This window comes from Schistocerca gregaria, chromosome X (genome assembly GCF_023897955.1).
Source record: "Schistocerca gregaria isolate iqSchGreg1 chromosome X, iqSchGreg1.2, whole genome shotgun sequence".
NCBI lineage: Eukaryota > Metazoa > Arthropoda > Insecta > Orthoptera > Acrididae > Schistocerca > Schistocerca gregaria.
This window is the reverse complement of record NC_064931.1, coordinates 612,670,051-612,697,195: the sequence shown is the minus strand read 5'-3', so window position 1 is coordinate 612,697,195 and position 27,145 is coordinate 612,670,051. Positions and strand designations below refer to the sequence as shown.

Here is a 27,145-nt window from a genome sequence, read left to right as displayed (position 1 = left end):
CTTGAGGTACACAGAATGAATCACTACGACTCACTGTTTTCTTATGGTTGTAGATCTCATAGGCGCGTAACGAGCGCTTGGCGAGAGTTTTGTGTTTAAATGCAAGACAACACAAAATGGTTGCCTATCTGCATTGGCTCATTTAAAAAGTTTCTTGTACTGGCAATACGCATGGTCCTTGATTTTTCGCAACATTCCAAAATAATAGTCCGCAACTAAATTAATATCTGCGATCAAGAAAACGCATGCAGTAGGCGGTAAGAGCTAAGAACTCCTCGTAGAGTAGCATTCTTCACGTTTAAAAACTAACACCTAAAAAATTATGTCGCTTGTGATAACTGATAAAAATAGAATACATGGCAATCTTTTCAAACAATTACCGTCTAGAAGCTGTATTTAGGAACACGAAATTTATGTCGCAAAACAGTTCCCCAGTAGTGACGGGACGATGAAAACTTTCCCATTTGAACAAAGTTATGTCACTGCCATCCTAATTCAGAAAAAGGAATGGACTGTAGTGTTGACATATGAACGACTAGTTGGCATGGAGACGGACACGCGCCTATTGTAAGAGTGTGGCGTTACGTGGACACCCACGTGTAATGGGATAACACACGGCACCGCCTCCTTTCTAAGGTCTCGAAACGTGTCGTAACAGTCGTTCACGAGGCTCCGCTGCGCTAAAGTGTTTCCAGTTAAAATTTTCGCAACTCGTCTTGCATATTCCTTTTCCGTCTCTTCACTCAATGTTGTTGTCTGACACTTTGTATCAAGCAAAGTAATAACTTTAACGCACTATAGCAAATCAGATTTCATTCTCTTGTCATAACTTGGATGCTTTCCTTGCTCTACGGACTGTAGAGCATCGTGAGTAAGGAGATTTATTTGATCGGTATGTAAGTGTACAGTTAAATCGATAAATTAAAAAATATTATAAAAGCGCATAACAACCACTACACAGTACAATCACTACGTAATTTATGTAATGCTCGCAGGTGAAATTCATAATTCAGTAGTTTACACAATTTTTTAAGTTATTGCTATACCTCGTATTATTGTCATTTCTTCTTCATCCCTTTATGTGGAAAACGTCTTATCGACAGTACTCCTGATCCACAAGCCTCAGGCATGTAGGGCGCATATTCCTCGACTTGCGCCAAAGGGTGGTTGGGTTTAGGGATCTGCTGAATAGGTCAGGAATCCACCACACGCCGGAAGCGGTTACAGGGGTAGCAGGGGCTGTGTGGCGTGGACTGGGTGGTTTTGTAGGTTAGAGGGACTCGGAAAAAAACAAAAAGGGCTTCCGTCACTAAAGGTGCAAGCCGAACACAGGAACAACGTAGATACAGGAACAATCGGTATAACAGTTGTAAATTGTCGTAGCTGTGTTGGGAAAGTACCAGAACTCCAAGCGCTAATAGAAAGCACTAGTGCTCAAATCGTTATAGGCACTGAAAGCTGGTTAAAACCGGATATAAGCTCAGACGAAATTTTGGCGAAGAACCTAACGGTGTTCGGAAAGGATAGGCTAAACACGGTTGGCGGTGGGGTGTATGTTGCTGTTAGAAGTAGTTTATCTTGTCGCGAAATTGAAGTAGATACTTTCTATGAGTTAGTATGGGCAGTGGTGATTGTTGGCAACCGGAATAAAGTAATAATTGGATCCTTTTACTGATCTCCCAACTCAGATGATACAGTGGTGAAATGTTCAAAGAAAACTTGAGTTTGATTTCAAACACTTACCCGACTCATACGATTATAGTTGGTGGTGTCTTTAATTTACCCTCGATATGTTGGCGAAAATACATGTTTAATTCCGGAGGTACGCATAAAACATCATCCGAAATTGTGCAAAACGCAGCCGGCCGGTGTGGCCGAGCGGTTCTAGGCGCTACAGTCTCGAACCGCGCGACCGCTACGGTCGCAGGTTCGAATCCTTCTTCGGGAATGGATGTGTGTAATGTCCTTAGGTTAGTTAGGTTTAAGTAGTTCTAAGTTCTAGGGGACTGATGACCTCAGAAGTTAAGTCCCATAGTGCTCAGAGCCATTTAAACCATTTTGCTAAACGCATTCTCAGAAATTATTTCGAGTAGTTAGTTCGTGAGCCCACGCAAATAGTAAATGGTTGTGAAAACACACTTGACCTCCTAGCAACAAACATTCCTGAGGTAATAACGAGCATCAAAACGGATAACGCGATTAGTGAACATTGGGTTGTCGTTCAAAATGATTCAAATGGCTCTGAGCACTATGGGACTTAACATCTGAGGTCATCAGTCCTCTAGAACGTTGAACTACTTAAACCTAACTAACCTAAAGACATCACACACATCCATGCCCGAAGCAGAATTCGGACCTGCGACCGAGGGCTGTCATGGCGAGATTGAATATTGTAACCCCTACATCCTCCAAAAATCAATGAAAAATATACCTATTCAAAAAAGCAGATAAAAATTCACTTGACGCCTTCCTGAGAGACTATCTCCAATCCTTCCAAATTAACAATATAAGTGCAGACCAAATGTGGCTTGAATTGAAAGAAGTAGTATCGGCAGCAGTTAAGAGACTGATACCAAACAAATTAACAAACGACGGAGTTGATCCTCTTTGGTGCACAAAAAGGGTCAGAACACTGTTGTAGAAACAACGAAGCAAACATGCCAAATTTAAACAGACGCAATATCCCCAAAATTGGTGATCTTTTACAGAAGCTCGAAATTTAGCGCAGACTTCAAATCGAGATGCTTATAATAGTTTCCACAACGAAACTTTGTCTCGAAACCTGGCAGAAAATCCAGAAAGATACTGGTCGTATGTGAAGTATACTAGTGGCAAGACACAATCAATGCCTTCTCGGCGTGATAGCAATGGAGATACTATCGAAAACAGTGCTGCCAAAACATCTTTCCGAAATACCTTCGCAAAAGAAGCCGAAGTAAATATTCCAGAATTCGAATCAAGTACAGCTTCCAACATGAGTAACGTAGAAATAAATATCCTCGGAGTAGTGAAGCAACTTAAATCACTTAATAAAAGCAAGTCTTCTGGTCCAGACAGTGTACCAATTAAGTTCCTTTCACAGGATGCTGATGCAAAAGCTCCATACTTGTCATATACAACCGTTCGCTCGACAAAACATCCGTTCCCAAAGACTGTAAAGTTGCACAGGTCACACAAATATTCAAGAAAGGTGGTAGGAGTAATCCACTAAATTACAGGCCCATATCATTAACTTGCATATACAGCAGGATTTTGGAACCTATGTTGTGTTCGAACGTTATGAATTACCCCGAAGTAAACGGTCTATTGACTTAGAGTCAACATGGATCTTGAAAACATCGTTCTTGTGAAACACAACTAGCTCTTTATTCGCATGAAGTATTGAGTGTTGTTGACAAGGGATGTTAGATTGATTCCGTATTTCTGTATTTCCGAAAGGCTTCTGACACTGTACGATACAAGCACCTTGTAGTGAAATTGCGTACTTATGGAATATCATCTCAGTTACGTGGCTGGATTCGTGATTTCCTGACAGAGAGGTCGCAGTTCGTAGTAATTGACAGAATCCATCGAGTAAAAGAGAAGTGATTCCTGGCTTTCCCCAAGGAAGTGTTATAGGTCCTTTGCTGTTCTGTATCTACATAAACGATTTGGGAGACAACTGTTTGAAGATGACGCTGTACTTTATCGACTAATAAAGTCATCAGAAGACCAAAACACACTGAAAAACGATTTAGAAAAGATAACTGTATGGTGCAAAAGTTGCCAATAGACCCTAAATAACGAAAAGCGTGAGGTCATCCATATGAGTGCTACAATGAATCCGTTAAACTTCGGTTACACGATAAATTAGTCAAATCTAAAGGCCGTAAATTGAACTAAATAAGTAGGAATTACAATTACAAACAACTTAAATTGGAAGGAACACACAGAAAATGTTGTGGGGAAGACTAACCAAAGACTGCGTTTTATTGGCAGGACACTTAGAAAATGTACCAGATCTACTAAGGAGACAGCTTACACTACGCTTGTCTGTACTCTTTCAGTTGCGCGGTGTTGCGCGGTGTGGGATCCTTACCAGATAAGATTGATGGAGTACATCGAAAAATTTCGAAGAAGGGCAGCACATTGTGTATTATCGTGAAATGGGAGAGAGAGTATCACTGAAATGATACAGAATTTCGGGTGGACGTAATTGAAACAAAGGCGTTTTTCGTTGCGGAGGAATCTTCTCACGAAATTCCAATCACCAACTTTCTCCTACGAATGTGAAAATATTGTTTTGAGACCGACCTTCACAGGGAGAAACAATCACCATGATAAAATAAGGGAAATCAAAGCTCGTACCGAAAGATATAGGTGTTCGTTCTTTCCGCGCGCTATACGAGATTGGAGTAACAGAGAATTGTGAAGATGGTTCGATGAACCCTCTGCCAGGCCTTAAATGTGATTGACAGAGTATCCACGTAGATGTATATGTAGATGTAGACGTTTGCGTGTGTCTAATGCGTTGCGTCCCCATTATGTTCGTCTTCATCCAAGATGTAGCGGCCACTGATGCTGCCCTGCCATACATTTTTGCACGTGCCTCTTCCTCGTATTCAATCTATTCTTTTAGAGAATGCTGTACTGGGTCATCTAACCTTCGACAACCTTCCTTTTTAGCATTGTAATGGTGTTATGATGTTGATACAACTACTGCAGAAATTGTTTTCCTTTTTCAAAAAATTCTCAGTTCTTTGGTATCTTCATGAATTACAAGTTAATTTTTTTTGAGTTCCAATGGTAACACCTTTTCCTCTTTATTTTTTTCCAGAAATGTTTAAGTTTTGCATCCGATATAAGACCACTGTAATGATTGGAGGTTGATAAAAGAGAATTTAGAAGTTGGTGGTGAGTGTTCTTTTCCTTGGTGTTTTAGTATAGCTGAAAAGTCTTCTGTTAGCGGCTGCTACACGATAGCCTGTTTTTATATATGTTACGTTGTAATTACTGTACAAATAACTTAAGTGTTTTAAATAGTCAAATTCATGTCGGTTAATCAGTCTAGAGCCAAGGGCGTATTTTTCTCAGAAATTTTATAATATTTTCGTATCGTTGGGGTAATAACCTGTCCTGGAATTATTACACCATCTGCGTAGGGCCGTTTCGTAATGTTTACACCATGGAGCTGAATTCATTTGGTTACTTTTCTATTAAATTTTCTATCAATCTTCTCGAAGATGAAACTTCCTGGCCGATTAAAACTGTGTGCCGGACCGAGACTGGAAATTGGGACCTTTGCCTTTCGCGGGCAAGTGCTCTACCAACTGAGCTACCCAAGCACTATTCTGCCAGGAAGTTTCATATCAGCGCACACTCCACTGCAGAGTGAAAATCTCATTCTCTTCCCAAAATTACGTTAAAAAATACTGATGAGACTTCTTACCACTGTTTCAGTCCAGGGTACAATTATTTATTCAATTTAATTACGATTATGTATTTATTTTGGTCGAAAAGTTGTGGTTATCTAAAAATTTCCACAAAAAATCCTTATCTCACTTTTTCGGCCTTAGCACAGTAATACTTTCTGGCGTTATGTTTGCTTTAAATGTTCACAACTGTTTAATTTTAGCTGATAGTATTGAGAGTTGTTGCAACCATACTTCCGCTCTAAATTATCTATAACTCTGGAAGTGCTTAAGAAGGATAAGCATTGAAATTTTTTAAAAATAATATGGAGAAAAACAGCTGTAACACTATGAAAGAAACAAGGAAAACAACAGTTGTTCATATATTAACAATCTAGAAACAACTATATTATTTCAAATGCACCTAGTAGTGTCGAGAATACAACATCGTTTGAAATAATTACTTAAAAAGAAGTTACAGGTGAAGAATTTATTCTTCTCCGACGGTTTAGCTTAGAAGAACGGCCCGATGAACAGGTTTTGTTACCTCGGAGGTACGAGCTTTTCCTCGTCATTTTTCAATCTCTGGTTATGGGAGCATAACAAACGGTATAGTATGCGCCTAAAAAGGATACCCATTGTTTTCACATTAGTATATAAGCATTATAGTTTAGATATTATTGGATTCTCCTAACATACCACGTTTGAGCTACACATTTATTAGAATTAACTCCGTTCATCTCTAGTGTTCAAATGTAAAACTTACATGGTAGAAGTGAATAGTAACGCCTGGATAAAAACTGTTATTACATTGAGATTGGTGTCCATCTAATGTGTTCCATTCAGTGTTCTTATTGATATATGCTAATACAATTACAAAGACATTACATATACACTGAGGTGACAAAAGTCATGGCATAGTGACATACGCAGATGCAGATGGCGGTAGTATCGCGTACGCAAGGTATATAGTGGCAGCGCATCGGAGGAGCTGTCATTTGTACTCAAGTCATTCATGTTAAGAGGTTTCCGATGTGATTGTGGACGCACAACGGGAATCAACAGACTTTGAACGCGGAATCGTAGGTGCAGTTAGACGCATGGGTCATTTCATTCCGGAAATAGTTACAGAATTCAATATTCCGAGATCCACATTAAGAGTGTGTCGAGAATTCCAAATTTTCGGCATTACCTCTCACCGCGGATAACGCAGTGACCGACTGCCTTCACTTAACGACAAGAGCAGCAGCGTTTGCGTAGAGTTGTGAGTACTAACAGACAAGCAACTCTCCGCGAGGTAACCTCAGAAATCAATGTGGGACGTACGACGAACGTATCCGTTGGACAGTGCGGCGAAATTTGGCGTTAATGGCCTATGGCAGCATACGACCGACGCTAGTGTCTTTGCTAACGGCGCGACATCGCCTGCAGCTACTCTCCTGGGCTCGTGACCATATCGGTTGGACTCTAGAGTACTGGGAAACCGTGGCCTGGCCAAATCAGTCCCAATTTCAGTTTTGTAACAGCAGATGGCACGGCTCAAGTGTGGCACAGACCCCACGAAGCCATTGACCCAAGTTATCAACAAGGTACTGTGCAGGGTGGTGGTGGATTCGTAATGGTGTGGGCTGTGTTTAGATGGAACTCAACCGATCATTGACTGGGAATGGTTATGTTCGGCTACTTGGAGACAATTTGCAGCCATTTATGAACGTCATGTTCCCAAACAATGATGGAATTTTTATGGATGACAATGCGCCATGGAACTGGACCGCAGTTCTTCGCGATTGGTTTGAAGGACTTTCAGGATTATTCTAGCGAATGATTTGGTACACAGATCGCCCGCCATGAATCCCATCGAACATTTATGGACATAATGGAGAGGTCAGATCGTTCACAAGATCTTGTACCGGCAACGGTTTCGCAATTGTTGACGGCTATGGAGACAGCATGGCTCAGTATTTTTGCAAGGGCTCCCAATGACTTGCAGAATCCATATCACATTGAGGTGCTGCACTACGCCGGTGAACAGGAGGTCTGACACGATGTTAGGTGGTAGCGCATGACTTTCGTAATCTCAGTGTAGCCACATCACTGTAAGATCAACTTAATAAACTGTCAAGATTTGTAAAAATGAGATATGGAATAATAAGTCAGCAGGATTATAAGCGTTACCAAATCGCTGTTATGTTTTCTATCATTCAGTTAGACGTGAGTGGAATAGTCTTCATCCCGGTGGTCACTCGGGCTCTACTGACCCGTCTAGGGCCAGAGCGTGGGAAAAAGAAAGGTTCAAATGGCTCTAAGCATTATGGGACTTAATATCTGAGGTTATCAGTCCCCTAGAACTTAGAACTACTTAAACCTAACTAACGTAATTACATCATACAATCCATGCCCGAGGCAGGATTCGATCCTGCGACCGTAGCAGTCGCTCGGTTCCGGACTGAAGCGCCTAGAACCGCTCGGCCACAGATGCCGGTCCAGAGCCTGCAAATTAACCTGTCCCTTATGGGTGGAATCAACCAATACTGAATTGCTGTATAGATAAATAAAGCAAAATATTAACCTAAATAACAATGGATAATAACCTTACTGTGAAACTTCTAGTTTCCGGTCCAAAAAAAATGCAAATTGTACATGTATGCATTTACTATAGGTATTTTACTTATAACATACTGGAAGAAGAAATCATGCCTTGAGGTAACAATTTGCCCACGACAAAGTACTTAGATGCGAGCGCTAGTTCTTAAAGACAAGAACGGCAAGGGAAGTCGTCTGGTTTTTTGAATTCGAGTGGAAGCTGATTGAAAATGGATACAGCAGTATAATGCACACCTTTCCTCACAGGAGTTAAGGAAGTCCGTTCCAAATGCAGGTTTGATTTCTGCTGGGTATTAACTGAGTGAAAGCTGCTTATTCTTGGGAATAAGCTAATATTGTTAACAGGAAATGACAGTAAGGAATATATATATATATATATATATATATATATATATATATATATATTGAGAGGCCAAGTCATAATACCCAGACTCATGAACAGGGGTCGACAAGACGTTCGTGAACTTACACCGCTTATTGCCCGAACCGCCCGTTTCTGAGCCAAAAATATCCTTTTAGAATGGGAAGAGTTAGCCCAAAATATAACACCATTGGACATAAGTGAATGAAAATAAGCAAAGAAGACTAATTTTCGTGTCGAACGATCACTCAATTCGTATACCGTTTGAATAGTGAAAGTGACAGCATTAAGTCTTTGAAAAATATCCTGAACGTGGGCTTTCCACGACAATTTACTATGTATCTGAACACCTAGAAATTTCAACTGTTCACTTTCACTATTTCATATGCCCATTCTGTGAAATTAAAACGTCAGGTTTTGTTGAATTCTGTTAGAAACTGTAAAAACTGAGTCTTACTGTGATATAGCGTTAGCTTTTTTCTACCAGCCATGAACATAGGTTATGAACTGCACTATTTGAAACCGAGCCAGTGTTGCACACAGCCTCCTTTACTACCAAGCTAGTGTCATCAGCAAACAGAAATATTTTAGAGTTACCAGTAATACTAGAGGGCACATCATTTATATAAATAAGGAACAGGTGTGGCCCCAATACTGATCCCTGGGGCACCCCCACTTGACTGTACCCCACTCAGACCCCACATCACAGCCATTCTCAACATCGTGAATAACGACCATTTTGCTGTCTGTTGCTAAAGTAAGAGGTGAACCAGTTGTGAGCTACTCCCTGTATTCTGAAATCGTCCAACTTCTGGAGCAATATTTTGTGATCAACACAATCAAACGCCTCAGTTAAATCAAAAAGTACGCCTAGCGTTCGAAATCTTTTGTTTACCCCATCCAGTACGTCACAGAGAAAAGAGAATATAGCATTTTCAGTTATTAAACGACTTCTAAACCCTAACTATACATTTGACAGCAAATTGTGTGATATAAAATGGTCAATTATCCTTACATACACAGCCTTTTTAATAGCTTTAGCAAACACTGATGGCATAGATGGTTCAAATGGCTCTGAGCACTATGGGACTTGACTTCTGAGGTCATCAGTCCCCTAGAACTTAGAACTACTTAAACCTAACTAAACCTAAGGACATCACACACACCCATGCCTGAGGCAGGATTCGAACCTGCGACCGTAGCGGTTGTGCGGTTCCAGAGTGTAGCGCCTAGAACCGCTCGGCCACCTCGGCCGGCGATGGCATAGAAACAGGTCTACAATTGTCTGCATTGAAGTCTGTTGTGACCCTTGGCGTCCATGTTGTAAATTAATAGCCTGGCAGAAAGTATTAATAGTATCCTCAGGCAGTTTGTAAATGTTGCAGTTACTCGTGATGAAGTACTGTCTACAGAAAGCTGCACAAGTATAGTTAGACCCTGATGAGTCATACGAACATTGGCTACTTGTTTGAAATTTACAAAAATTATAGAATTGTGCACTTCAGGAAACGTGAATCTCAATATCCTGTGACTAAAACATCAATAAGTCATAGTTGGCCCCCGACAATTCATACAAATTCCTGGGTATAACTAGATTCTGAGGGGGAAAAAAAAGATGCATACCAAAGGAACGATCCGTATGCCGACATGAGCAGGCAAACAAATGATTATGCGAAGAAACCATAATATGAGGTACACTGGGAAGTACAGGAAGTACCTCCTACCATGTACTTCACAACAATTTGCAGAACACTCACACAGACGCAGTTTCTTTTTCAGCAATATCGACCGATATCTACATCTGCAACTATCATCTAGAGACCACGAAATTCATGCGCAACTAAATAAAGGATGAAGTTTCGATCATATTCGACTAGATCCTGCGAAAGGTATTTGCAATGACAGACGAACATTTTTTAGGGAATTTTCTGAGGAAAAGGAATTTCGCAACCATCTGTTTCTTCGTCGCAGCCACCATTACGACATGCGGGAAATATCTTGAGACTTGTTTTCTTTTGGCGTATCTTCTCCGGATACTGGTACTCTTTAATCAAGACACATCTATTGCAGACTTTTCCAGCATGAATAATTGCATACTTTAAGCAGCTACTTACAATATATGGGCCACCTTACCTCCATGCTTGCTGTTAAGATTGACTGATGCTAAGCTTCTGAATGAGGGGTTCTATATTCTCCCATTAAGTATAGGCGTAATACTGCGGCTGGTCGTCTTTTAAGGGAATAAGCCGTAAGCTGTTGTCAGAGATGTAATGTATGTCAAACTGAATCTTTTTAATTTCCGGCTGCTCCTCTTTACTTCTTTACGTAACGCTTTGTCGCAGAATCTTCTAAAAGTGGAACCACACGGCAATCGGATTTACGTAATCTTTTATGTGTGCTACACGAAATTCGGAACTCAAATACATCTTTCCCCAAAAGTTCGATGCAGCTCTCGACCTTGAAGATTTCCGAAAATTTTTAGTATTCTAAGCAAAGATCATGTTCTTTCGACAAGCCCCGTGGCTATATACTAAAGTGCTCACCCGCCTGAGTCATGAGGGCCTCGGTCCGAATCCTGGCGGAATCCAATTTCTAAACAAAAGTTCATTTTCTATGAACATTTACGTGAAACCTAAAATAGAAAAAGCTTTAAAAATGTAATTCTAATTCTTGAAATTATACAATCTTTATTATCAATCTTTTATAAAAGACCGGTAATTGAGAACATTTATTTGCAATGAAAGATGAATTCTTGTGTGCAATACGTAATTAAAAGTAAGAGGACACGCATTTTTCATGAATTGACAATTAGATGTATTAATTGACATGTTTGATGAATTTTATAATAATAATCGAAACGAGACTCGACTTTGAGGGTACAAGTCTCATGCGCCTTGTGTATCCTAAGCTTCACGCAAATGCTCGCATAGAACGCACCTTTGTTTAAAAATCTGATTCTACTGGGAAGTGAACCCAGGCTTTCCCACACAGCGAGCAAGCTCTCTACGATAGAGCCACACTGCTCGTCTAAAAATATGCATCTTAATTTAGCATATTAAACATGGTTAGAAAACTTCAAAGTTGATTTTCTCGAGAATTTATGAGAGTTGCATCGAACTGCTATGGGAGAGGTATATTTGAGTTCTGAACTTCACGTACCGTAGATATAAAAAATATTACTAATGTCTGATTGCCGTGTGGTCTTCTTGTAAGTAGAGAAGTACTTTAATAAGACACAGGGTATCGTCATATCATCATAGCCGTTTTATTTCTTATTGTAAAAATATCCCCTTGTTTGGTTTTTGTCCAAGAGCTTAACAGAGAAGTGATGGACGTCATATGTGCTGCTAATGAAGAAGAATCGAATTCCTCTGTCTTTTCTCACATTCACACTGTTCGTCATCCTCATTTCGTTTAAGTTTATGACGTCTGCATGACCTGGGGAGAAATGAAAGTGACAGAAATGGGAGGTCCATACGTCCTAGCTTTTAGCAAATGTAGCAGTTTTTGTGCGAGTCGACAGCGGCATGAGCCATCTGTGCTAGTGTAGTTTCCAAGTAGCGTTCGGCGCAGCGGAAATAATGCAGAACGTTAAACTAAGGGTCACGGGGTCGAGTACCCAACCGTAAAAATTTTTATTTTCAATTTTTACGTTATTTACACTGCAAATAAAGCAAAATGATAGCCAATATATTGCGTTTATTAATACTTTCGTAAAAGACATGCAACGAAAAGTCGAAGGAAAATTTGGGATTACAAATAAATTTCCAAGAAAGGATTGTACTTACAGCGCCCACAAGGACTATGCGACTGTGTTTCCAAGAAGAGACATTTCATTAATGCGTCTGATCAGGCAGGTAAGTGAAGAATTCTAATTCGTTGACGTCAATCGAAATACTCTCTTTAACGTCACACATAATAAAATATTTACGTTCGTATGTTTTCTTTCCAGGGGGCCACTATCAACTGACTTATAACCAACGACAGGATATGAACAAAGTAACCCACTCGTATATGGAACAATGTGCTATAACCATTTCTGGAAAATTATTGACAACAGTCTACCTACGACTACAAGACAGTATTGGTTCATTTCGACGCGGGATTCAGAAAACGGTGATGGAAAAAGCGGCAAAATAAAGAATTTGTTGATTACTTCAATTAAAATCTCGGAAAGGTGTAACATCCTGATACAAAAGTCTGTTGACTGATGGAATGAAGCCTTGCGTGCAGGAGAACAATTGACTCCTGGAGAGGACAAATCAATCTACAATTTCTATACGACGAGATTTTTCAAGACAAAGAAGGATTGCCATAGTGAAGGATTATAGTGATTCCTCCCCCCCCCCCCCCCCCGAAACGCTGCGTTGTTTGTTATCATCGTCAGGTAAATTACTTAAAGCTTCAAATCTCCATTTATCTCATCGAGAGAGAAAAAGAATCTATATACAGAGAAGACTGCATTCAAATACATTCCATTGTACAAGTGATCCTCGCCAGTATTTGGTGAAATTATGCGTTACGCGTGGTTTTCTACCATACTGTGTGATGGGAGAGATTATGAACATAACCAAGCTTCTTTTTCTCTACACAATTTAAAACCATGAAATTGTAAAACTACGGAGTCTATAACACGTGCAAGAGGCTGAGAAAATTACTGTTCCTCTGTATTTACGATTAATATCAACCCAGCTCATGTATATCATCAAATGTGAAATAAGAGAAGTACCTAATGTATATACTAAGTTCTCGTGTACGTCTTGAAAACGCTTGGTCGAAATTTATTTGCAATCCCAAATTTTCCTTTACTTTTCATGTCTTTTATGAAAATATTAATGAAGGCAAAATACTGAGTATTTTTCGGTTTATCTGCAGTTAAGCAACGGAAAAATTGAAAATAAAAAAGAAAAAAGTTTCCTTATAGGGACTTGACACCACAACCCTCGAGTTACTGTTCTGTACTCATTCTGCTGCAGCAGTCGCTATCTGGAAACTACGCTAACATAAATGGCTCATGCTTCGTCCGGGCCCCACCAAAAATGCTACTTTTCTTAAAGGCTTATCCGTTTGGCGCCCCCACTTCAGTAACTTTCATTTCCTGCCAAGCCCTGCATATACCATAAATCAGAACGAAATCGGTGATGACGAGTAGGCGCGGTCCCTTTGTCAGTGTAGGACAGCGATGTAGTTAATACTAGATGTCATTTAATAGCTCTTATATTCATGTTTTCCGACGACTTCATCAAACAATGTAGCAAAGTAATTCGGCGTAATGTTCTAGACCGATATACCACCTCCAGTCAAAATACATTGGGGCAAACTAGAGTGATTCGCCTGGAGCCTTTCACTCACTACACTATATAACGGTTATAAGTGCAGATATTTCTATGGATGACTGAGGAAGACATACTGAACAACATTACATCAGAATTTACATTTGCAAACTAATAATGATAGCCATAACAAGTCGTATGTTTTTAGGTTGGTTAATTTTCCCTTGGGCAGCATGTCAGGTGTTGAAGTGCGGACACATAACGGCTAGTCTATACTGACATGTATAGCTTAGTGTGCAAAAAACATCAGGTAATAAAGTTTGTGACATGTTGTCGGAAGAGTTATCGACCAACACACTGATGTATGAGCATATCAAAATAGCACACATAAAGACATCTACACTTACACCCGTTACACCCTGTATCATACTGTAATTCAGGAACTTTTTCTGTGAACAGAAAATAAATTTCCTACATATCCTTCCAAAATATTTGAATATTTATGAGATAAATATTAACTAATTTGGTACCGTTGACCTGATGCCGCTTTAGACATTATTTGTTACGTTTGCATACATATTACAAAATATTTCATTTTGTCATCTGGTTTACAATTTTATTGTGGTTTTCAAATATCAGGCTTAGAACCTAAGCAGAATGACAATGTAATGACTGAAGTAAAATATTTATCGTCTATATGTACAACGAAACTGGATGACATTTTGTAAAAGAAAAGGGAATGGTAAAATTTAAATACATTCTATTGTGTTCAGTTAGTGTCGATCATCCGTTTTTTTATTTCAGGCTGGGACCATTTCAGGCATTTTCCTGAACCGCTAAAGAGAGATTTCCTGACACCTAATGATGAGCAAGCACATAATGCAGCGTTGCATTTTATAGATACAAAATGAACCTGTCTGTTTCCATGTTAGTATTGGAAGAGCTGTCGCTATTACAAATCAAGCTGCGAAAAGCTCTCAGTGCTGTTTAAGGACATTTATAGGTGGTATGTTCAGATACCGAACGGACAAAGTTGGTGCCATAGCTATTATGAAATAAGGAAGGGAGGGTATATGGCTCTGTGGGACATGTATTAGAGCCTCAATTTAGTGGAAACTGTCCTCAGATTCACAGCGAAGCCACCCAAAAATTGTCTTACGGGTAGTGTGGTCTCCCAACAGGATAGAACATAGAGTTCATTTTTAATTTAAAAGGAAAACAAATGACTCACAAATGTGATGGAGAGGTGGCATATTGAGTAGGACACCGGTCTCTCCATGGTGAGGAGAGGAGTTCAAACATTTAACCAGCAGTCCGCAGGTTTTCCGAAATGGTACTCCATCTTTAAGTACCATGGTGTGAGAAGCCATCGAGTATGATTTCAGGTCACGGCTGGCAGTAATTGGGGTAACTGTGACGGCACAATTGTACGCCAAGGACAATCTGCGTCCTCATGTGTTACTTTTCACGCGAAAGTATGCAGATGCCATTTTCCAAAACGACCATGCTCGCTTAAATATGCGACAGTATATTAGAGCGAGTTTTCAATAAGACAATGCTCGTCCAAACATGAACTGTCAGCGTGATGTTGAAATACTCATGTGACCAGCAAGATCCCCAGATCTGTTCCCGTTAGAATATATGTGGGACCAGTACGGACTGTCCCATGGCAGTATCCAGGATACCAAAGACCAGTTATGGTTCAAATGGCTCTGAGCACTATGGGACTCAGCATCTCAGGTCATCAGTCCCCTAGAACTTAGAACTACTCAAACCTAACTAACCTAAGGACAGCACACACAGCCGGCAGGTGTGGCCGTGCGGTTCTTGGCGCTTCAGTCTGAAACCGCGTGACCGCTACGGTCGCAGGTTCGAATCCTGCCTCGGGCATGGATGTGTGTGATGTCCCTAGGTTAGTTAGGTTTAAGTAGTTCTAAGTTCTGGGGGATTGATGATCTCAGATATTAAGTTCCATAGTGCTCAGAGCCATTTTGACATCACACACATCCATGCCCGAGGCAGGATTCGAACCTAAGACCATAGCAGTCCTGCGGTTCCGGACTGCAGCGCCTAGAACCGCACGGCCACCGCGGCTGGCTAAGACAAGTTACAACAGTTACTGTCCAGCTTGCCTAAGGAGAGGGTACAAAGTTTTTATGACACCCTTCTCAACCCAGACAGTGCACGTATCCAGGCCAGAGAGACTGAAACGTCAGGCGGATAACTGAGCTCACTTTGTCAAGTTCTGTATACATTTTCCCGGTTTGTTTATCACTGAAATAGCGACACATATCCTCTAAATCTGCGAAGTTTCATGTCGTTTTCTCCTCTCCTTCTGAGTGCTTCAACTCTTTGTCAAACAGAGTATTTTCTATGGCGTTTTGTCCTTAGGGCAACGGCCTTGCCGCAGTGGATACACCGGTTCCCGTAAGATCACCGAAGTTAAGCGCAGTCGGACGTGGCCGGCACTTCGATAGATCACCATCCAGGCCGCCATGTGGTGCTGCCATTTTTCGGGGTGATGCCAACTGAGGAGCTACTCGACCGAATAGAAGCGGCTCCGGTCAAAGAAAACCATCATAATCACCGGGAGAGCGGTGTGCTGCTCACACGCCCCTCCTATCCGCATCCTCAACTGAGGATGACACGGCAGTCGGATGGTCCCGATGGACCACTTGTGGCCTGAAGACGGAGTGCTGCTGTGCTGCTGTTTTGTCCTTAGCGATGTGACAACATAGTGTTAGCTTATAGTACGGAAAAAAGTCACATGTGCCATATATTTGTGACCGTGTGAAAAGTTCTTTTTTACGTATTATCATGCTGCGCACCGGATCGAGCTTGTAGCTGGGAATTATGGCTTGGAGACCTTTTGATAAACTGACAGGTATCTTAGCAATTATTCAGGCGCCCAGATTATATACAGATCCACTTAACATCGCTACCTTAGAAGCAAGTGACTTTTGGATTATGGTGTCGGAGCAGTTCCTGTCACATATGAAAATGTTCGGGAACTATTCAGAAGAAGAAGTCAGGCGAGACTTCAGTTTAACGTGAACTGTTTTGGCAAAACATTAGCTCGTGAAACTCGCACTCTAATCGACGAACGCCATTGTTCGAAGAAAAGTGAAAATAGTTCCAAACAAACGTACCTATTATCTCGTAAGCTGAATGAGGCAGAGGCAGTTGGCGAGCTGTTCTGTTAAGCAGGTGAGTGTCCTGGAAGACTTCTACCCAAGGACGCCGCAGCGGCGGCAGCAGCAGCAGTCGGATCCGGCCGCGGGGCGGGACTTATCCGCTTATAAAATGCGGAACACTGAGCGGAAGGCTGGTGTTGCGAGTTTAGCGTGGCCGGCAGAAATAACCGGCTCCCCTTCTGGTGGCCCGCCTCCGCTCGGTCACACCTCCCGCCGGCTTCACCGTTTCATTAAGAAATACGGATCCTCAGATGGCTACACTTAGTGCACCCAGGAACATTATCGAACATGATCGTTTTGGTGGTCCAGCTGTTGTGGTGTACGGATGCACAATGTTGCACTCGTGTACTGACTTCCAAATCTTTGAACACGGTACACTCACCTCTCGGCGTATTCTGTCACTGTACTCCTTCTCCATATGCGTCTTTTCAGGAGTCTATTAAGCCCAGACATCAGTTTTATAAATGACAATGCGCTACCGCATCGAAAAGCACCAGTTGGAGGATTTCTTGGAAGGAAAAGACATTCGGAAAATTAACTGGCCTGCTCGTTTCCCCGACTTAAATCCTATCGAGCAACGTTGGGAGACGTATTCCAGCACGTCCGCATGTACCAATAATCGTCTAGCAATTGTCAACCGCGTTGGTGGGGACTCGAACGCCCTATCACAAGAACTCCTTACCGGCCTTGTAGCCAGCATTGGTGTGCGCTGTAAAGCATGCTTTGCTGTCCGTGGTGACCGCACACCCTTTTTAAGAACCATGTCCCGCCTTCTGTGAAGTTCAGGGGAACATCACAAGTCGCAGTGACTTCAGTTTAATTATTGTCTTTGAATGAAAGTGCCATTTGGTTATTCTCATTCCGTATTTCTTTCAGTTACTACTTGTACTGTTCCATTGCAGTTCTTCTTATGTATGGTGGAAGCTTCATCGAGCTATATTACTTCACAGTTGCAGATCATTCAAAAAACTACATTCTTCCTTAAGTTTGGCACCCCACTCTAGTTACATCAAAGTTCATCTTATGTTGTTGTCTGTTCCAGCTATACCTGTGTGCAACACTCAGACTTTCCCTATTTGTGAAATGGTAATTAAATGGACACCCTAGCTGCAAACAGGCGTTGATGTACTTTCATTGGGGACATGTTGAAAATGTGTGCCCCGACCGGGACTCTAACCCGGGATCTCCTGCTTACATGGCAGGCGCTCTATCCATCTGAGCCATCGAGGGTACAGAGGATAGTGCACCTGCAGGGACTTTTTCCTTGCACGCTCCCCGTGAGACCCACATTCCCAACATCTCCACACCACTACATTCGTAGTGCGCCTAATAGATGTTTGCCCATCATACACATTACTTGTGGCAGGTTAATCTACGAAGTCCCGTACGAGTTCGAGCATAACGTGTGCGTTCGCACACAAGAAGGTTAATGGCCGGGAAGCCATATTTTAACTATATATGACGGTAACAGATACTACCAGATACTACGGGAATAGATACTACCTTTCCCTATTTAGCCCGTGCTGTCCGTGCACTTTCGAAAGAGGGTAGTCCATAATGTATTAAGAAGACATCAAAGCAGCATTTAATCTGTCTTTGTATAGCAGTAAAAATTCTCAACTATTCCTTTTTCCTTCTTTCCCTCCTTCTTTTTCCTCTCCTTATGTAATTATTCTCACCCGTCGAGTTTTTAACGGAATATTATCTACATGTCTACTCACCAGTGATGCTCGATATATTCTATTCTTGGCGTACGCTGCTTCTGGCGGATGAAGAAGCGACGTATAAAATTAATCTTTGAATAACAATGATGAATTATAAATGATTCCATGATGCAATGAAGATTAACGATGATGCATGTCCATCGATAGTGTTAAATGCGGGAATGGTGCATTTGGTCGAATCGAATCAGTATGATGGAGTCTGTTGGAGAAAATCGTAGTGGGCGGTTAACTCTCGTATCAGTGTAGAATGGAGTAATAAGGATTCCCGTTATATTGTACGAGTGATCCTTGGAAATGCGCAAAAATGTTGTACTCTGGTTTCCTGCTAATCTACCTGCAAAAATGACCGAGTTCGTTACTCGTATCAGCGATTCACAGTTAGAAACCTTGAACACGTCCAGTCATTAATAACAATAGAAAAAAATTAATTGTTACTTTAAACGCAATATCAGCAGCAACACTAGGGAGAAGTAATGCCATTGCAACTAGGCATGTACTGTCATACCGAGAGGGAAGCAGGTGGGTAGCGTAATAGCTTCCTTACTTTTTAGCAACTACATATACAAAGACTTACGATCCACAATGACGCTAGCTAAAGTAATTTATGCATACATATTCTAAAGGCTAATGGCTTGTGGATGCAACCACTCTCTTCTGTCATTGGCTTTCCGTTTCAGTAATTGTCATATGCTATCCTCTTCTCGGTGTCTTTCAGATACTCCTCTTCCTCTTCCTTTCGTCCTCAGTACTTTCCTTTCACGAATATTAATGATTAAGGTGTTACGTATGGTGACGTTTTCGGTAAATTTTGTTTTTCTCTTTTCAGTTTCCTTGAATAATTTTATCGCTTTGTTGACTTTACTCAAGACTACCAGGTTGGTTTTTCTTTCTATCCATCTCGTTCCTGTCATTTTCCACAATTTAACAACTTCAAATTGATTCTTTTCAGTTTCCCCAGAGTCCAGCTTTCACTTCCATAGAGCAGAGTACTCTACAAAACAGATTTTGTAAAAGATTGTTGGTCACTGTGGCCGAGCGGTCCTAGGCGCTTCAGTCCGGAACCGCGCTGCTGCTACGTCTCAGGTTCGAATCCTGCCATTGGCATGGATGTGTGTGATGTCCTTTGGTTACTTAGTAGTTCTAAGTCTAGGGGACTGATGACCTCAGATGTTAAGTCCCATAGCGCTTAGAGCCATTTGAACCTTTTTGTAAAGGATTATCTGACATCTCCATTCATATGTTTTCTAGTTAAAATTTTTTTCTTCGTCATAAATGCTTGTTTTGTCAATGCAGTGCTTCTCTTCATTTCCATTAAACTCCGAAATAACAAAATTTTTTCACGTGAATAATTCTGACATCATCCGTTTTTATATTGGTTTTAATTTCACCCATATTTTCCTTGCTACCATTACTTTTATTTCCCCTCTGTTCACCTTTAATTTCTATGTCTGATAGGTCTTGGAACGTCCTACTCATTTCTTTTTCGTAGTCGGCAAGTATCATATGTCAACAGCAAATCTAATACAATGTACCGTTTCACCGGTGGCTTTTATTCCCTCTGTCTTCCTTTCATGATCTGAAAAGCATCCTCAAGTACATATTTCTTTATCTTCTCCTTTCCTGGTATTAGTTCACCAATAGTGTATTGTTCGATTATTTATTTAGTTTCTATGGAGTCTGCATTGAAGTTTGCCTGTTATCGGACGGGCTTTCTGACGCCAAAACGTTAACTTAACCTAAGACAACAATGAATGTCGAGGCCGTGATTTATTTGCGAATCATGTATTTTTTGTTTTATGTGTTTATGTCTGTTGTTTCGTGCAGAGGCAAACATGGGTATCCAGCCAGGAATTTGTACAGACGAGAGTGGGAAATTGCCTAGAAAGCACACTGAGGCTGCGCCGTGTGTGAGGCTACAAGGATGGAGAAAACCGATCGGTTAAAACCGACACCGGTATTTTGGTTCTGAATAACCGGTATTTTTCGTGTTTGTTTGGTTTCGGTTACAACAGTGTTTCTATTTTTTACTAGTGACCGGGTAGAATGACCGATATATTTGTGTACAAATTTTATTTTCCTTTCTAAATTAAACGTTTTTTAAAACGAGTAATATTTGTCAGTAAAATTTAAATTGCTTTGAAATATTCGGTTATTATAAAATATGAGGAAAACTATTAGTGCTATTTTAATAACAATGCTGACAGCTAGAAATGACCAACGAACACTGGACATAAGAATCTCAGCAGCACTGTTTTATTGTTTGGCGCGTCTTTTACACTTAATGGTTCAAATGGGTCTGAGAACTATGGGACTTAATTTCTAAGGTCATCAGTCCCCTAGAACTTAGAACTACTTAAACCTAACTAACCTAAGGACATCACACACATCCATGCTCCAGGCAGGATTCGAACCTGCGACCGAAGCGGTCGCACAGTTCCAGACTGTAGCGCCTAGAACCGCTCGGCCACCTCGGCCGGCTATACTTAACAGAAACAGATATCCTAGAGGACGTTAATAGTGAAATTTAAAAAAAAACATAATAAGCGAAATAAAACCAACTGTCACATTTACAGGGCAGACTAATGTATTTGTGGAGAAGCTGAGGGTGTAGCAGGAATGGGAACGCACAGCAGAGAGATCTGATCTGCTGCCTGCGGCGACATAATTTGCCTTTATCTATTTGTAGCTTTCCAGGCTCTTTTTTCACGCTTTTGTCGTAACTATTCGTTTTTTCTAACTAAATCGCTTTTTACTGTATGAAAATAAATCTTAAGAAAGAAATTGCTGAAATTTTTCCACGGATTGAGACGAAAATTTTTCTTCGACCTTCTGGAGTCGAGTTAACGTTTGTTTTTAAAAATCAAGTGGATGCAATTAACATTTTACACTTATACGCTTGATGGAGATGGAGATTCATATTCAGTCTTATATTTTTGTAAGTGGTCCACGAGCCGAGATATCGTGGATTACGCAAGCACGGGCCGTTTACAATCAGTTTTCAGAAAGGGCGAGCGGCGTTTCCTCCCACACAGCCTCCCGCTAATGCACTCCGTGCGGGCACGCTTCACTTCGTTTCTCAGTTACCAGTGGCTGCTCGTGAGTATACATTCTGGGTGTTCTCAGATTTTTAGGTTCAGATAAATCTGAGACTGTGAAGTTAACAGTATCTGCTGTATAACAGCTTTGCTTATCAACAAGTTTATAAATCTACAGCCACTGCCAATAATAATAACACTACTACTACTAATAATAATAAAGTGCATAACTTATCCGACAAAAGGAAGAATTGTTTCTGTGGAATTTTGTTGTTTTGTATATAATGAAGTACAGTTTAAGGAAATAACGAAGACGGCCGCGGTGGCCGTGCGGTTCTGGCTCTGCAGTCCGGAACCGCGGGGCTGCTACGGTCGCAGGTTCGAATCCTGCCTCGGGCGTGGGTGTGTGTGATGTCCTTAGGTTAGTTAGGTTTAAGTAGTTCCAAGTTCTAGGGGACTTATGACCTAAGATGTTGAGTCCCATAGCGCTCAGAGCCATTTGAACCATTTTTTTGAAATAACGAAATAATGTGTAATTTTCGCAACTCTCCATTTCTCTTTTTTTTTGTCAGTGGGAGTTTTCGGGATTTTTTCCATTTTTTCACCCAAATGTACAAGTTTCCTAAGACATGTATTAGTTCACGAATTTACTTCCGGGCTGAAAATCAGATATTCTTACGCTGCACCTACACAACAACTTGTGCTAACTGTACACTTCCTTGTTAAATGTTTTCTTGTAGTCATGCTTACTTGATTTCGTCATTCTCCCAAACCAAGGGGTCTGTTCTCAGAGACCCTATTTTCTTTGCGTTTAACTTTTCATGGTAACTTACATTTCTGTTCCCACAAGGAGATTTTCACTCTGCAGTGGAATGTGCACTAATATGAAACTTGCTTTCAGACTGAATTTGTGTGCTAGGCCGAGACTAGAAGTCGGGACCTTTGCCTTTCGTGGGTAAGTGCTCTGCCGACGGAGCTACCCAGACACGACTCACGACCAGCTTTACTTTTCTGTTGACATTTAAAATAGATTCAATGTAATTAATTTTAGCACCGCACACGAAATCCGGTTCCCGCACAGTAAACAACCAACTCGAAACACAAAGTGCCGTTTGTGGAAATGATTAAACTCAAGTAGTAATGTGTACCAACATCCTCACTTGACTAGAACACACGTGAGGTGCTGAGACCCAGAAGGTTCTAAAGCACTCAGCCAGCGATCCCACATTTAAGTGCATGTCAGAGAAACCAATGATATAGCTTTTCGAGAGTTTTCATACATACAGTGTGGACCTATAACACAGAAAAACCTCACTCACAATAAGATCAACAGATTTCAAAAGCATGGATAAATTCTACAATCTCACAATCAATGGTGATGTGCTTTAGGCCCTTATGGTTCTCAGCGCCTCGAATGGGATATTTTACGATAAAATGGGTAACTTAATATACTATGGCTCATTCAGAAACCCACAAAATAGGTTTACTGTCAGTACAACTTCACATATATTGACGTCCAGTCTAACTTTACTATAGTATATAGTGAGAGAATTAACATATCTGAGACGTGTGCTACCATCTAGCAGGATTTATGCCCAATGCCCAGTGAACAGGGATAAAAGTCTGCTACAGTATGCTATCACCTGGTGGCACTGACGTAGATTTCTAGTTGAGTGGCAAGGGCTAGCTGTGGACATGCTGAACCGTGCACGTTGTTTATCAGATCCGTATTCATTTGGCCCGTAAGGCAATCACGGCACGCGAGCTGCGCATGCGCAAAAGCTCCTTAGAACGTGCACAACTGAAGGTGTGCTCGCGATCCTGGTGTCAAGTTTCACTGAGTCTAGAGGAGAAGTAGCGTGGTAGATTCCCTCATGTAGAGGATAACATAATCTTGTGAAATCGGATAAATATTTTTGATAAAAAACTGTATACTTCCCTAACAAGATAGGATAACGAGATAAAAGTCAAGTAGAGGAAAAAAAATTTCTGCCATTTATCCCTCTTACTGAAGAAAAATTTTGTGTGTCCACAAATTTAGTGTTCTTGCTGTCAAAAACTCATATTACAGAATTTATATATTTATTGAAGGATTCTCTGAAGATAGAATCGGGTCACAACATCATGTTATTCGTAGAGCCCAGTTGAAATACTGGGAAATTTGTGCTGATATCCATGATTCGCGTGTGTGTCAGGTAACTTGCATAATTTATGTATGGGTTCTTCAGCCATGCTCTAGAGCAACGGTCATCATATTACAGACCGGCACGCGTCACGCGTTCTCAGACTATTTTATACCAAGACGCATCTAGCAGTTAACAGCTTAATCCAAAATCGGCAACCAACGTTAAAACGAAAATATTAACAGAGACAATAATACTTTAAGACATGCTTAATTTTAATTGACATTGGCGAATCCGGCCCTGAGGTAAGTGAAGTTGCCCGCTTACCTTAGGAACAGAGGGATAAGTAGTGTGGCACTGTGAGTAGGATGTGAGAGAGGGAATATTTTATTGTTTGTGTTACCATACAGGAAACTCTTGGGCGTGCGGAACTCGTACATATCAGCTGCTATGGTATAAACTTTGAGGCGGAAGTAATATAGATTCATGAATTTGCATCACAGAGTTGGCCATCCTGAAGTCCGGTACTAATTTGTAGCAAGGAGAATGAAATTAAATTAAGGCTGTTATAATACTACAAAATGAGTAGAAGAAAAATGGCTTTCGAAAGTTTTAGTACAAATTTGTGGTCATGTCTCATGATGCATTTAAATATAAGTGCAATTACTTTTATTAATCTGTTAATAATCTGCTCACACGGGCAACACAGCGCCACTTCATCAGGCAGTGTCACAACTTTGGGTCGCTGAGTGTGGCCGCAGTCTGAAACGGTAAACAGTCGAGCGCTAACTGCTCCATCTGGTGCCTATTATTAATTACCAATACTTGGGGGCCGTTGGCCAACCTACTGTATCCTTACTACACTCCTGGAAATGGAAAAAAGAACACATTGACACCGGTGTGTCAGACCCACCATACTTGCTCCGGACACTGCGAGAGGGCTGTACAAGCAATGATCACACGCACGGCACAGCGGACACACCAGGAACCGCGGTGTTGGCCGTCGAATGGCGCTAGCTGCGCAGCATTTGTGCAACGCCGCCGTCAGTGTCAGCCAGTTTGACATGGCATACGGAGCTCCATCGCAGTCTTTAACACTGGTAGCATGCCGCAACAGCGTGGACGTGAACCGTATGTGCAGTTGACGGACTTTGAGCGAGGGCGTATAGTGGGCATGCGGGAGGCCGGGTGGACGTACCGCCGAATTGCTCAACACGTGGGGCGTGAGGTCTCCACAGTACATCGATGTTGTCGCCAGTGGTCGGCGGAAGGTGCACGTGCCCGTCGACCTGGTACCGGACCGCAGCGACGCACGGATGCACGCCAAGACCGTAGGATCCTACGCAGTGCCGTAGGGGACCGCACCGCCACTTCCCAGCAAATTAGGGACACTGTTGCTCCTGGGGTATCGGCGAGGACTATTCGCAACCGTCTCCATGAAGCTGGGCTACGGTCCCGCACACCGTTAGGCCGTCTTCCGCTCACGCCCCAACATCGTTCAGCCCGCCTCCAGTGGTGTCGCGACAGGCGTGAATGGAGGGACGAATGGAGACGTGTCGTCTTCAGCGATGAGAGTCGCTTCTGCCTTGGTGCCAATGATGGTCGTATGCGTGTTTGGCGCCGTGCAGGTGAGCGCCACAATCAGGACTGCATACGACCGAGGCACACAGGGCCAACACCCGGCATCATGGTGTGGGGAGCGATTTCCTACACTGGCCGTACACCTCTGGTGATCGTCGAGGGGACACTGAATAGTGCACAGTACATCCAAACCGTCATCGAACCCATCGTTCTACCATTCCTAGACCGGCAAGGGAACTTGCTGTTCCAACAGGACAATGCACGTCCACATGTATCCCGTGCCACCCAACGTGCTCTAGAAGGTGTAAGTCAACTACCCTGGCCAGCAAGATCTCCGGATCTGTCCCCCATTGAGCATGTTTAGGACTGGATGAAGCGTCGTCTCACGCGGTCTGCACGTCCAGCACGAACGCTGGTCCAACTGAGGCGCCAGGTGGAAATGGCATGGCAAGCCGTTCCACAGGACTACATCCAGCATCTCTACGATCGTCTCCATGGGAGAATAGCAGCCTGCATTGCTGCGAAAGGTGGATATACATTGTACTAGTGCCGACATTGTGCATGCTCTGTTGCCTTTGTCTATGTGCCTGTGGTTCTGTCAGTGTGATCATGTGATGTATCTGACCCCAGGAATGTGTCAATAAAGTTTCCCCTTCCTGGGACAATGAATTCACGGTGTTCTTATTTCAATTTCCAGGAGTGTATATCTAGGGGTAGCCTATAACATACTAATTTATGTAGGTTATCAATAAATAATGACACCGGTACATATGCGACTCGACGTGACTTTCCATAATGTCAGTATTAGCCCTTGAGAAAAAAAGTTTGACGACCACTACTCTAGAGTTTGACTCTGTACTAGAAATCTGATGAAATAATGTTTCATTGATGCAGGTAGATTAATCTGATGGAGGAAATGAAGTCGTTTCCGTCTGAACACGTAAATTAATAGAGGTATGAAGAAACTTTTCTGGGTAATCTACGACTATTCCTTTGTATTGGCAGGAACAGACTGTGATAAAGAAAACAAGTGTTTTAGCAAAGACTGTAGTTCACTCACAAAAACTAATTCCAATCTCATAGTAATGCTTACTAACAGGCAAAATCTGTTGCGATTAGTAACACCTGACTGCCACGCTTAAATCGTGAAAACATAGGCAAGTAAAATTAATGACGCAGATGAACTAATTCAAATACACATGAGTGCGGCAAGAGGGCACTGCGTAGGCACAAAGGAAATAAAGAGTTCGCTTCGGGAGGGAGAACCTTCAACACGGTCGGCTCGTTCCTCGGGGCAACAATTAGGGACAGCAATAAATCTCCGCGCCCGCGTCTCATTTTTGTTAATTGCGTTTCAGCTTAGCGCTGTTCGGCAATCGGCAGCGAAAAGTGGACGTGCAAGTGTTAACAGTACGTAGTCAAACAAAAGAGAAACGCCCGATATCGTTAACGGATCCAATAGAATAAATGATCTGCAGCTGCAAGAAATGATTTTTGTGGGAACTATAGTCCGATTGAAATTACTTGGCACTTGGCAGACGGCAGGCTGGGCTGCTCCTACCAACAGTACACAGACGGAAGCCTATCGAATTATCGCTTCCTACTAGGTATGGGCCATCAAAAGATAAATGTCAAATTTCGATATAATCGAATATCGCTGTACTAAACGTCAAGATCGACGAGTTCATCGAAAGAAAATAACGATATTTCTGTAAATCGTTGCCAAAACCATTAGCATTAAAATTCAGATTATAGCTTATGACGGCACGTGATATTTGAAAGGGTGAGAAGTGTTTTTTTAAAGAATGAATATGAAAATAAGGAAATCAAAATTTAATTGTACATTTCACATATAAACGA

At 41.7% G+C, this 27,145-nt stretch overlaps 1 protein-coding gene and 1 non-coding gene across 2 annotated transcripts in view; both read right to left on the bottom strand.

The window, feature by feature from the left end:
* The window catches only part of LOC126298026 (innexin shaking-B), a 370,506-nt gene that overhangs the window by 184,427 nt on the left and 158,934 nt on the right, over positions 1-27,145 (bottom strand). The window lies entirely within an intron of this gene.
* Trnat-ugu (transfer RNA threonine (anticodon UGU)) lies at positions 17,979-18,052 on the bottom strand. Its single transcript has one exon. It is a non-coding gene; the product is annotated as a tRNA-Thr (tRNA).